Raw genomic sequence first — 14,394 nt, 5'->3', positions numbered from 1 at the left:
TAAAGGATCGCGAAAGCTTACTTATCGAAAGAATCGTTTATAATGTCTACTCATTGTCAAATTTGTTGACCTTAATAACGGTTTAATAAAATTTAATTTCTCGTATAGGTATAAATCGTAATATAGTATTAACAAAAATATGTGTTTGTATATGTACCAATATTGGAGCGATCGCATAATATCAGTGAAGGCTTATTTTATAATATATATATATATACATAACATTATCTTGAGTTAGAACAAGCTAATACTCTTAACAAGCATAGAAACGAAATTTGCCAGTATCTAAAATGCATTTGGCTCAATGAATATGTAGAATAAATCAATTACCTGTATTATATCGTATAACTGTTTATATTATGCAATTCAAAATCACCATACTATATCATAAAATTTCAAAACGATGTAAATAATTGTAGTCTGTAGATTTAAAAAATTACTTTTACTATTCTCGTCATATCTATAAATATCTTATTAGGTATCCATACTGAACAGAAGGGAGCGTTCTATATAGAATAAGGGTAGGTATGTGCATCGTATTAAATTCGTGTCTCGTACAGGAATATAATATGGGAAAACTACGTTTTCTACCGTAGCCGCGCGTATAATCATAAGGAGGACCAAATCTTTATCTACTTTCTCTGAAAAATACAGTACAGTACAAAAGCAAAAACATTTACTACCGTTGCAATAAACCTATACGTATATATATATATATATATACATTATATAGTCGGTGTCCTTAATGAGAACCCGGTCTGCGAATGGCGGTGGTTTGAGAGTCGTCGCGCAGCAGCGAGTAAACAGGGTGCGCGTGTGCTCTCGTACAATACGATTCGTATTACGTTATAGACTAAATACTACCACCCAAAAAACACCACTAGTTTGTCATATCACGACACACGCACACACACACACATGATCGGTGGTGACGATGAATATACACGACGTGGACGGCTGCAGCGGCTGTCGGCGGCGGCGGGCGATCGTCGTCGGTGTGAGCAACACGGTCGCGGGGCGGAACGGAATAGAAAAATACGCGAGCGCGCGCGCGCGCATACACACGTACACGCGCACCGGCGTTTCAATACGCGTCCGATGTACGACGGTGACGGTGCGTTCGACGTCGACGTTTTATCGTATACGGGAGTTCGTATTATAGTGTCGTTACCATTCGAAAATCATTCGATTAATGTTTGAGTGCCAATACCTAATAATAATAATAATATTAATAATATATGTGTAGGTATACTTCCGCGCGGGTGTCGGGAGTGCGCGCGATAGTTTTCGTTTTCCCCACCGTCGCCGCCGCCGCCGCCTACAACCGGTTGTCGGGGATGATATTGCTGTTGATATACGATCGTGATATCGCGTTTGTCGAGTGTACACGAACGCGGCGTTTCCGGGGGGCGCAGGACAGGTAAATTTGTTTTGGCCTTTTGTACTGTGATATATAATGTTGAGAATAATAGTGGATAAACCAGATAGAAAATGATTTTGTCAACCCATTTGGATATCAAATAGTTCGATAATGTCGCGTATGTGGATGTAGGTATAATGTGTATCGTGCATAATTATTACATTATTATAGTGGTAGGTATATACGTATACGTGCGCTCGGCGAGGACGATTGGCCACGGTGAGAACGTCGTCGTGCGAAGGGTTTTCGTTATTATTATACATACCTATATTTTCTCGTCTGATAGCTCAATCGTGTCCGAGAACCGGTTTTTGTTTTCAAGTCCGTTTCTACCGTACATAATATAATTATTATTACAATACATTTATCTCATAAATACCGCACGCAACAATAACGAATTAAATACGCCTCTACAAAAATAAAAATATTTTCAATTTATTGTAGGACGTTTGTTATTAAGTTTTAGTGTTACCTACCATTATTATTTTGTAGTTATATCTAGGCAAGTACATTTATTTTTGTTCATTCGGTGTAGGCAAACGCTTGTTATAATATTTCGAACGATCGTTATGAACAGTACAGACTAGCTCATAATTAAATGATAAATTTATTACGCAATTGTGATACAAATCACTGTACACATTTTCTGCGTATAAATACCATAAATATAGGCGTCATATAATCGTAATATTTGTTATCGCCGTGAATTAATAAAACACATAGATCATGTCTGGAAAGCGATTAAAATATGTGTTTTAAACAAACATAAAGTTTAAAACAATAAAGTTTCGTTTCGTTTAGATTTCAATGTATAGCATTAAGCAAAGTGCGTTTAATGACTGATGAACTAATATCCCAAATTAACTTTAAAGTTCCATCTTTTCATGCTCGTCAATTAATTATTTTTTCCTTACCCAAATGCAACACCAACTATGCAAAAAACCAGCCACTATATCGCATGATGAGTATAGCCAATAAGGATCCATCAGCACTACTATATTATTAACTGTTTGTACTAAATTTATAATATTACAATTTTGTAATTTGGGCTTGTCCCGTATTGTTATAAAATAAATAAATAAATAAATAAATATAATAGTAAAATATTCGGTATCTCTCAAAATATTATTTAATATATTCAATGTAACCATTTATAGTACATGCTTTATATGATGTGCACATTGCGAATAATGTTTTATGGTGTTTTACTGGGACCGGATCATACTACATGGTTATTGGTTAAATATCGATTATCTGTGTATCAGTAAGGTAACCAGAAAATAAAAGAGTTTCCGCGATATTTTTTAAGCGTAATCGACATCAATTGTCATGATAATAATAATAATAATTCGAAGGGGACGCAGGAAATATATTGTACAACACACGCAATGTACGCGTGCGGAAAAAGTCCGCGGGCACGGTTTACAAAAGAAAAAAAAAATCGATCGTAAAATCATTATTGACGCGCGTGTCGAACTATTTTATTTATTTATTTTTTTTTTCTAGCGTGAAACTGATAACGTTTCGCATATAGTATAATATTATACATGTACAGCGTCAATAAATTATTATAAAACGTTTTTTCTTTTCATTTAGCCAATAATGTGATTTATTGTGCATTGCGCGTTCACCTTTCAGATTAGAGCTTGCTCGCATCTGCCTCAGTCTTGCGTATTTTGTTTCTATAAATAACTCATAAAATAATAACCTATCTCGACGATTCATCATGATTCAATATACATAATATATATATATATAGTGCATAATCTAATTATTTTATTTTTGTTTTTTGTTACAGGTAAAAAGACGTCGATTTTTCACTTTGGTTTTGTATAATATAATCTCCTATATATTGAGGTCTACTCGGTAAGTTGAAAATACATATTATACGATTGCGATTCTTTATTATTATTATTTATCTCGACATTAATATGCGATCGTCCTTATAATTGTTTTGTGCTGCACATTAAGTGCAACAAGCACTTGACTTAAATTTAATTTATAGTTACAAATAACTGTATACGTCGCTTTTCGCAATTGGTATATGTACCTACACATATAGTATCTACCTCGCATATATTCGTTTGTTCGAAAAACTTTTTATGATGACTTTCTGTACTTTTTTTGTCGCAAAATCTTGTTAACAAACATAGAAAAAGTATCATCTTTAACAATCATTTATCTCCGTTCGCTTTTCAACATTTTATTTTCATGTTTTATTAAGTATATATGCTCGTTTATTATTATTGTTATGTAGCCAATAACGTTCGATTTGTAACTGTGCGTGTCACCATTAAATATTTCTCGTTATTATTTTTGAGCTTACCCACGCGTGGATGAGCGGGTCTCGCGCTAATAATCGGATGCTACGGCACGTGGAAATTTACGACTTTCGCGTCTATCGTCCTGCCGGCGTCAGTATATAATATAGAACCGTTTTCCGCCGTGGGCATCTATATCACGAAACAACAAAAATATAAATAAATAATATTCATAATAAAAACAAAAGCCAAAGAGAAAACAAAAATAATATTAAATAAAAATAAATCACATTCATACGATTTATATTGTTTTATGCTATTATAATATCCAGTCTATAGTATTATATAATACGCTGATATTACAGTCCTTATACGCTCGACGGGGTTATAGTTCTACCCGCACCCACTGCTACACCGATATATTTATATTCTATTCATTTTTATATGGTATTATATATTATTATATTGCATCGGGCAAACGTCCAACCGGATGTCCACTGACGCGTGTTAGCTGTTTATCAAAAAACGCCACCGCCGCTGCTCATGGTGTCCCTTTCACCCCCTTCATCACCAATATTGAATATATAACAAAATATCGTGCACACCCACTGAATTTTCCTATCAATTTTCCAGATATTGTCATTATTCCGAGTGTCCATCGCTTATATAAATATAATATATTATTATCATTATATTCTATGTTTTTATTTATTTATTTTATTTATTTTTTTTTTTGGAAGTGCAAATGATACGACCCATATATGTAAAGTATAATATATAAATTACGTTCCTATCAAATAAAATTTCGTTAACGCAGTCCCTTTTCATAGATTGATTCTTTAAACAATGAATACTCGTTATTTAAAATAACAATAATAACGAGATGCTACTTTTTATTTTTCTTATTTTTGTACCAATTGTATAATTTTATTTTATTTGTATTGTATTCTAAAAATTTTTATTAAAATATGTTCAAATAATTATTTTAAATCAAAAATAAATATCTTCTTAAATTAATCTAAAATTCTTATAAATAAAGAGAAAATCGTTCGATATTATTTATATTCATTGAAAATTATTAATTATATTCTATTTTATATAATGAATTTAAATATCAATTCATATACCTATTAAAGCCAAAATAAGAGCAATATAAGTGTTAAAAACTTAAAATTTTTATTAAAAAAAATGTTCAAGAAAAAATTAAACTCTTCAAAACAACGTGTTTGCAATATTAAACTAACCTTTGTCTTACGTTATACTTAACAAGATGTACGAGCGTATTAATTTTTACAACGATTTAACGAGATAGTTTAATAGATAACGACTATAATATAGGTTAGTTTCTTTTGTACATTTATTATAATTTTTCTTCATTAACAAATCAGTTTTAACGACGGTCACAGCCGTCGTGATCGTCGTGAAAACATTACTAACGTCCCTCAATGGATTTTTTTATACAGATCATGATAAACCTTTCTCTTTTAGCTTACCGTAACAAAAAATGTGTAAATTAGAATTCTTAAATTATATGAGTTAGGTTAGGATTTTTAAATGAGGGCTAAAAAATAAACTTTTTTATTCATATTTATAATTTATTAACTACGTTCTAACGTGGCCATAACTATACCATCATTATAATTTGTATGATGGCGGTAAACGCATTTAAACAGTCTACAGAAAGGGTCTAAACCCGTAGCCCATCCCCTATTGCGGTCGCTATACGACCATGGAGTACAAAGATATTTTTGAAAGATGACAATGATCATTATGTAAACGTTGTATTTATTATTTAGGTATTCTATGTATTATTGGTTTTCTATTAAACGTTATTTTTAATATTTAATAATATTATAGTTTCTAATTACAACGAAAAGTACAAGAAAATCGTAGGTACCTAATACTTTACTTAATTTGTATATTATTCATAACAATCATAACTAATAAGTATTAAGCATGAACCATTTTAATTTATTATAAATTGATATAATATATACAATTTTTCTTTTTATTAAAATATTATTCGATATAATTAAAACTAACAATCACTTTTTATAATTAATTATTATTTATATTTACTTATTTAATTGTTTTAAATTAAAATAATTTTATTATTATTGCAATTTAACTAACTAAATTAACCTAATCGTGTTCTAAAATACTAAATACCTATGCATTGATATTATAGTTGTGGTATAGTAATTATTAATGTTCAACCGCATTCACATTGGATTGATAAACTTGACTTTATTTGTTTGATTATGAACGTCATTAACAAATATAATTAGTTCATTTACAGTTTTTTTTGGTGAATCTTCTATCCCTTTATCGTATATATCGTTCAGCCATATTTTAGTATATTAAAGACTTTTCGAAGAATATAGCCACCCTCGCTTTCGAATCGGGTGATTTAAATATACAAATAAAAAAACAATTCAGTACGCACTTATCTGACACAAAAGATAAAAGTTACCATAATACAGACGTTCGACTGAAACTATAAGAATACTTATTCTACGGCCTAAATTTTAAATTTCAAATACAGCAAAAATATTTGTTAAAGTTTAGAATAAATCAATTAAACGATAACATTGTGTTTAAGTTTATTTTGTTTTAATTAAATGCAGACCTTTTTTTATAACAACAAATATATAAAATATAATTGATATAAATTGTTGATTGCCATCAAACGAAAACATCCATTGCTGATGGTATTTGAATAAATTATTTAATGATTATGTGAAAAACAAACAAAAAAAAAAAAAAAACAATCCAGTTACGGCTAATTATGAATTTATTTTCGAGATTATCAAATTTTGGACATGAATATTTCCACACTGGTGGTACCCTTAAGACTCCGTATGGAAAATAATTTGTAATACGAATATATTAAAAATAATCATAATATTTTACTGATTTATTTTTACGTGTACAATAAATTTGAGAACCTCTGATCTATTAAAAATAACGCGCTCACAATCGAATCCTTTGACCGCCAAATCCCTATAGGCACTTATGAGTTATGACACTTGATGTTTTTAGTATATTGTATAGTAGAGGTTTTCGTCTGAGAAAAATTTTCTCCTGTGGCGTAGCGGTGATGGGTGGGGATGTGACAATAACAATACCGACCCATTTCTTCTTTCGATTGTTCTCCACGCGACATCACCTATGTACGATACCGATACACGAACGTACGCACTGTACGGTAAACCATGTGCACGAGTATAATATTATTATTAAAAATCTTCTCAAATACAGAATTCTGCTCGGTCTTGCCGCGTGTGCTAACAAGATGTATGATCCTGGTCTTCGTCACGATGCATTATGTAGTCGTGTACCGTTATAAATTCATTAGTCGGTTATTTGTTTCGGCCTTTCAGGTAAACAACGACAACGATGTCAACGCCACTGGTGCTTGTATAGCGCTGCGTGTGTAATACTTATGTCTACGTTATGGCTGGAATATTATATCTATAAAAAATATTGTAGGTAATTGCTAGAATAAATATTTTAATAAAAAAATAATATTGAAACGATTTTTTAATAACAATTACCACGTTATCCATACTTTTCCGATAGTGCCTACTGCCTATATACACATTGTATTTTATTCCGTTTGTTCAGCGATTTTGTGATTACAGCTAGTGATAAACTGATAGCGGAAATCCTAGCTTGCCGTTATAAAATAATATAGAAATTACAAGGTATAGTATTACAGAGTGGCGTATCTATACTGTACATGTAGAGCTAATACCTACATTGTAATATTTCTGTAAAATATGCCATACTTATGAGACGCATTAGGATATAGGGTTTTTTTTTCGATTGTAAACACCTACAACAACCATTAGAAAATCCAAATATTATCTGGATTCACAACATAATTTCAACCATTTTCTAATTGAATGATGGATTTTTTTTTTTGTTTATACATTCACCAGTCTGTTGAAATAACAATTATTTTAGACTGTTATATACACTGTACATTAGGATGAAATGTTTATATAGTGATGAACCGTATATTCGTCACGTGTTACAATGTGATTTAAATAAATGTTTGAGTTTTTGGAAAACGTGTTTAAAAAAATGTAAAAATCGAAACGTTGTCTTAAAAAGTTCTGCCCATCATAGCGGCTTGTTTAATGTATATTTAATATTATGAAATTATAGAAGCTTATTGCTTGTATTTGATGAAACGCCGAATAAGAATTTTTTTTTTCTCAAAAACCATGTAAAATAAAAATAAATCTTATCGAAAAAAAAAATTGTCCATTACATTTACAGAAATTTTGTTCGAAATTAGAAAACAAATTCAAAATTAATTATTACATATCTGCAGTAATGTCCGTAGAAAGTATGAGTATTAGAATACAACGCCGCCCGCACATGTGCGCATATTGTGTCGTCTTCATACATGTGCTTATATATAAAAATCTAAATTGAAGTTCTAAAAAAAAATGCATTAATTAACAAGTGTATTAATTAATAAATGTCTTTGAATGTGTAATGTACTGGTATTATAAATAAATTATACGCTCTTCTTGTTGTGGCCGATTAGATATGGAAGTTAAAATTAAAAAACACAAGATTTAATTTAATATGCGTAGAGTAACATAATATTATTTCCAACTATAAATAGATATAGTAACCTATAAATATATCAGAGTAATTGCATTCTGGTCGAAAATCGCGTTGAATCCGTTTCGAACTTCATTATTTTTTGACGAAGACAAATAAGAGAAGAATTATCCTGTCATTTTATACAGCTGTTGCTCGCCTCTAACTTTACAATAATTGCAACTTAATAGTGATATGTGTACGTGATAGTGAGGTTTCATGTAAGATTTACCACCATGATAATAACCATGTAGAAATTGCAACAATAACCATCTATTATGATATGTATCCCGTAGCTGGACATTTTTTTCTACGATTGTTTCTTTCTGTTTTTCCCACTTTAATTGAATTTCACTATTTATCTATGATGGCGGTTTTTTTCTTTCTGCACGTTCCAACCACCGCGCACGTATTGTTTATCCCGCAGAATTTTGTGCGATAAATCAAAAACCCAAATATACCTATATAATTTTATGACATCAATTTTAATAGCAGCCATATACGCTTTCCGCCATCGGGGTGACCCCTACGGGACTATCAAGTTTCGTCATGTCGCCGCCGCACAACCCATATGCGGGGTCTTGTGTATATATTAAATAGTAAATACTATAATAATAAATTTTGTGTATACTGTAATATGGTATCCTGAGTACGTCATGCATACGCTATGGTAGGTATAATAATTGATGTCTCAATCAAGAGTTGGGTGCGCACATAATTAAAAATGAATGTAATATTATAGCGTATTTATCCCATTATATTCTCCGAACGATATATTATACTACTTATATATCATGGTGTACACACGACACGATCGTTTAGAGAGACAATAAAATTGTAATCACTTAATTGTTAATCCTGTGGGGGTCCTCATGGGGGCTTTAAGAATCGTTGGGAAAACAATTTTCGGAAATCTGCGGTCATTATTGTGTGCAAGCACTGCAGCATCACAGTCGGGTTTTCTACCTCGTTACCGTATTATCTATCGTAGTTGTTTTCGCAATCAGTACAACACGAGTTAAGTGAATTGATTTTATAACGTTTTAAATCAGGTAAATTTTTATAATTTTTATCATCCATATTTATATTTTAGTTCAACAATTATATGAAAAACTAAAAAATAATTTTCAATTTTAATTCGATGCCTATTTAAATATAATTAAGGTACAAGATTAAGTGTCTTTAATTTGTAGAAAGATATATTTTTGTTTTAAAAACATTTAAGCAGTTGTGGTTATGGTAATAATAGATTTACTTGGTGTTTATAACAAAATTAAATAAACAGTATAATATAATATTATGTAAATATATATATATATATATTGAGCTGACAAAAGTTTCATAATATTATAATAATGTATAGTACATACACGTATACGCGTTTATAATTAAAAAGTTTCGCGTTCCTTGTAATATAATATAAACTATCTTAGTATAACCGTTGTAAAATATTTTAAAATTTCTCTCAATAACTATATTCTGTTTCAATTCATTTTTTAAATTTAATTATTACATTATCTAAATTAATTTAAACTCAAATTAATGTGTTAAATAATATATTATTATATCTATAAAGTAGTTTGAAGTTTGAAACATTTTAAGTGTAAGTTATTGAGAAATAATATATTTTAAAGCGTATAATACATTTACATAACTAGTTTTGACTTAACTATGAAATATCTATAAATGCATTTTTATTTATTAATAGTAGTTGTAGTAGTAGTGGTAGTAGTAATGGTTTTTAGTTATTTATTCATATTTTATTCTTAATACTTCTAATATTTAATTGAAAAGTTTATTTATACATTTATTGTTGTAAATATACAGCCACATATGTATTATATAATTATAATAACGGTTAATAATTTAACTATAACTTTTTAAATAAGTAAAAATATTATACTATGTAATCGTTCAAAATTTCTGGTTTTCTGTATCATATAGTTTTATGAATTATATGATTATAGAGTTTGTATACCTATAGCAATAGCCGCATATGCTTAAAGTAGTACCTACCTAATACATTTTAGTATAAGATATGTAATAGTAAAATAATTTACATAATTTAAAATTTAAATGATATATAATATTGATATTTACATAAAAATAACATTAGATGATAGGTATTAATACACCAACTTCATTATTGTATGACATGATATTCTGAGATTAGTAGATTTAATTTAGTTATAAATTTAATGTCAATATAATTATTTATTTTCGTTAATTTGATTATCATGGTATACATGAAACCAAATCATTGGAGTATTTTTTTTAGACACACAAATACTATCAACAAAAAATAAAAAACTATTCTAGATTTATCAAATAATCAAATTGAATTTTACAAACTACCTATACGTATATGTTGTATTATAATTATACAATTATTCTTATAGTACCAGTTATAATTGCTTGGGGCTAGGCATAAACAAGTTAAAAATTTAAGTTGATTATATAAATCAATAAATTAATATATTTGGTGTTAACGTAACTTAATTGCTTTTGCTTTAAATATTAGTTGGTAAGTAAGTAATATGTTTCTGAAATAAATTATTCTCTTAAAACATTTTGAATTTCCATTACCTAAAAAAAATTTATTTTTTACAATTATTTAAATCATTCATTATTAGAAGTTATCATTTTTGTTTTAAAATTTAAGTCTATCTTTAATTTATTATTTACAAAATGCTTTTTGTTATATATCTAAACCAGAAAACTATTTATCCTATAGAATAAAATATCAAAAATACATTTGTTTTTATACATTTTATTATTTTACTTACATAATAGGTATATGCTGTTTACCCATAATTAGTGCATACCATTATCCATAATTTGATTATTTAAAAAAAAATAAATTCCAGTTTTTAACAATTAGTCAAGTTCTAACTTTTATTTGAAATAACAATTTGAAACTAAATGCATTTATTTAGTATGTCAATTTAAACTATTTTATTTAAATAAATAAAAAATGCTTCAATTAACTTAAGTTATATATTAAAATAAATTACAATTTCATTATTTTTGTTATGCACTGTTTACAGATATATAATTCTAGTACATTATACACATTACAAACACAGTAAAACATGTTACATAGAAACCTGAAATGATCGAAATTCTGATATCAGTATAGAAGATTTATTATAATTATAATACTAAATTAAGTTTAATTTGCGGCTAATCAAATAATAAAAATAAAAAAAATTCGGGTTTATATCAAACGCTTTGTTTATGTCTGACATTCATATATATCGTGTTGTATATACCTAGTAAAAATATCCGTAGATAAAGAGTTGGCGGCAAACATCACATAATAGTATTTTAGTACACAATTATTTACACGTCTGTTTGTACTGCAGCATCGTCTTGAATGTTATATTATTATAAGCTTGAAATGCTCACAGAATATAATTAATAACAATAATTATAGATTGTCTTTTAACTGGCGTGAAAAATCTTAGCCGCTGAACGTACGGCGATCATTATAAATTATAACATTATATTTGGTTCGAAGCGGCTCGGCGGCTCGGTTCTGGTGTGTACAGTTTTGCACGGTCGATTTAAGGTTGTTTTTTTTCCGTTTTCCTTGATAATTATTACACCATGTAATCTCTAGACTGGGAAGAGTTATATTTTATTTATGTATACACAAATATACAGTCGTTATACTGGGGAAACTTGTGCGTTAAATTATACGTCGGCTGTTGTGGTGGTGGCGGCGGCGGCGGCGGTGGTGTTGAAACAGCGTTTTTACGACTTATTAAACGATTGTAAAGAACACTGACAATAATTTGCACTCGAGGAATGGGTTGACGAGAGCACTGTGGTTTTTATAGCTCTGTAATTTCATTGTATAGTACCCACGCACGCGTAGAATGGAAAAGGGGACGACGAAATCTCCCTATACGTTGTATTTATATAAATATATACCCTGATCATAAAAGGTACATAAAATATTTTAAACATCTTTTTTATACCCCATATTCTGCAATGTACAACCATCGCATATTATCATAATAACAACATTTATTCGATGTGTGACCCATATACCATTATCAATTGTTTACACATTGTGCTGCACGCTTAAAGTTTCAGTCACGCGAAATTATAAAACGATTTCAAATAGTGAGCTACAATTACAATTACAATAATATAATAGTATGTACCTTACACTTGTATTTAGTCGACGTTCATTTCGGTCGGTTTTTGATCATTCACAGAAATGTTTTGTCTTTCGTTTTCCAAGACTAATTAACACAGAATATATGTACCGACTACAAAGTCCCCGGGCCATTTAGGCTTAAATCTTACCACTGATCTATTAAGTCTTAAATAGTTACGTTGGCAATTTACTATTTTTTTTAATCTCTGTGTAAAAACGACGATGATTAATAATTACAATAAAAAAATCACTGTACAATGCAATTCTTATGCGACGAAACGCTTTTGATCGGATTTTCATAACGTATATATAACACGCCTCTGGCCGCCGCCTCTCGATGATGGTTTCCCCGATCGCCATGATTGCCAGCAATGGTTCCTCTGACAGTTGACGGATGATGCATCGTCCCTTCGACCCGTAGGCTCCACCCAGCACCAGTCGAAAAGCCTTTGTCTGCAAGGCGATAAAATATCCTGTGGCACCATCTGTACGCCGGTCATCGAATTGTGAATGTTACAATATTATTATTATTAATATTGTTGTTGTTGTTGTTGTTGATGTGGCGTACCAGATGCTCTAGGTGATTTTAGGTTTGATGGCTAAATAAAAATATACTTTGCCCGAGAAATAGCTGTTTTATATTTAACACAATTACTTTACTAGTAAGTTTTAAGATAAATATCATTATCCCTACAATAAGAGAAATATAATAATAGTTTTAAAAGTTTCTAATTTTCCTAATTTTATGCATGTGCTTTTTTCTGGACGGAATTTTTTGTTAAATATATTTTTTTATTTATTTTTTTTTTCATAGTATGTAACTCGCATTAGTTAAGTTTTAGTTACTGTTATAATTATGCGAAGTTCAATGTAATTTTAATCCAATAATAAATGGGATCAGCGAGTATTATATGTTTTATCCATAAACTATTCATTTTAATTTCAACCTTGTGTTATGACGTCTATTCTGATTTTAATTCTAAAAAATAATCAAAATATCCATGATACAAGGAAATGACTGAGCCACATTTTCTTATTATCTTATTTTGAATACATTTGTTATAGAAATTTCAAACGTTTCAAGTTAAAATATTTATCTAAAAATACTTTTTTAAATATTTTTTGGTTGTTCTATTATAAATGTTATGAAGACTATTCGAATATTTTTTCTGAATGAAAATTGTGACATTTTTACTATTACAATTAGATGTGTCTGTTATTGAAAAATAGAACTTTTTTTTCTCTAGGATGTATTTATGAATGCAGAATGCTGTTTTATATTTTTAATTAATCGTTCAAAAAAAAAACAAATAATTATTTCGTTTTATTATCTATTTCAGACTTTTGTTTTTGTTTATTTGAATGCTTTTCCACCGGGACTTTATTTTTACCGTCTACTTCTAAAGATATTGTTCATAAATAACATACGTGTACAAATTCGAAGAATAGCCCGTACTTTAATCGTATTAAACATTTAAACTCACAATAATAACAACAGCTTACGACCAACACGACTGCGTAGCTGATAAATGTTGATAAATGTTTATAGAGTTGCCTATAAAATGTTCCTTACATTTTTATTAGTCACAAAGTTTGCAGCACGGAACCCTTAAAAACTGCACGTAACAAAATATACGTTTCCGAGTAAATCTTAATTATTTTTTTTTTAAATCGTACTGTTGGAATTGTGCTTTGCTTAACCAAAGTGATAACACTTGTGATGTCACAGTAATATTTTGATTTTGATTTATTTTAACAGAAAACGTTATATCTGCCAACTCAACCGTTCGAGTGCATTATTTTCTCATAATAATGCACGAGTAGGCCATTGTGCCCGACAAAATACGTGACGCTGCACAGGTTGGCGCCGTGCAAGTGTGGTTGCTTGACCACTGGGTTTCAGGCGCCACCCACGGCCTTATGCT

The 14,394-nt window shown here is 29.6% G+C and overlaps 1 protein-coding gene across 7 annotated transcripts in view; it reads left to right on the top strand.

Moving 5' to 3' along the window:
* The window catches only part of LOC112599563 (homeotic protein antennapedia-like), a 158,064-nt gene that overhangs the window by 121,292 nt on the left and 22,378 nt on the right, over nt 1–14,394 (top strand). For 3 of the 7 annotated variants that reach the window (XM_025346520.1, XM_025346528.1, XM_025346511.1), the window contains exon 2: nt 3,219–3,286. The exons of 3 other annotated variants lie outside the window; for them this stretch is intronic. The gene's annotated coding sequence lies outside the window, so the exon portion shown is untranslated. Of the gene's footprint in view, nt 1–1,315; nt 1,421–3,218; nt 3,287–14,394 lie in introns of those variants that run through there. One more of the 7 variants, XM_025346554.1, reaches the window with a different exon arrangement.

This window comes from Melanaphis sacchari, unplaced genomic scaffold (assembly GCF_002803265.2).
Source record: "Melanaphis sacchari strain LSU unplaced genomic scaffold, SCAv2.0 Contig0_pilon_pilon, whole genome shotgun sequence".
NCBI lineage: Eukaryota > Metazoa > Arthropoda > Insecta > Hemiptera > Aphididae > Melanaphis > Melanaphis sacchari.
Note: the sequence above shows the minus strand (reverse complement) of the source record. Positions and strands in the feature narration are given on the sequence as shown.